The following is a 586-nucleotide window of genomic DNA, read 5'->3' as shown; positions in this document are numbered from 1 at the left end:
ACATGTTAGGCAGGACTTTTCAGAAGCTTCATTTAATGAAGGATATTTTCATATTACTACTGATGATGATCATACTGGAGATCAGGTACCAGAACTGTCCAGACATACTCAGAGTCAGTAGACCACCTGTGTGGTTCTTGTATACATGTGATGTATTTATCTTGCATAGTACTGTTTTCTGTTTGTTTCACATTCGTGTTACTTGCATTCTGTTACATATTTAAAAAAACAGCTTTAGTACAAGAGGGGAAATGTGGTGTTCATGCAACTGGCCTGTAGTTGTCACTGTTCTAGTTTTTTCTCCTTAAGACAGGGGTCGGCAAACTCCAGCCTTTAGGCCAATTAGGGCCTAGCCGGTAGTTCGTTACGGCCTTATGCCAGCCAGCGGATCAGCAAGGGGATGCTAAGAACTGCTGGAGCTGCCTCCTTGTTGTTGCTCCCGTATTTACCGCGGGCGGCGTTGATACTGGGTGGGTGAGGCCTGTGATTGGCAGAGGGGTCCCATATGAGGCGAAAGAGGCCTGTGATTGGCACAGAGGATACATAAGAGATGGTTAAGGCCTGTGATTGGCAGAGGGGTTACATA

This window comes from Pyxicephalus adspersus, chromosome 7 (assembly GCF_032062135.1).
Source record: "Pyxicephalus adspersus chromosome 7, UCB_Pads_2.0, whole genome shotgun sequence".
Classification (NCBI taxonomy): domain Eukaryota; kingdom Metazoa; phylum Chordata; class Amphibia; order Anura; family Pyxicephalidae; genus Pyxicephalus; species Pyxicephalus adspersus.
Note: the sequence above shows the minus strand (reverse complement) of the source record.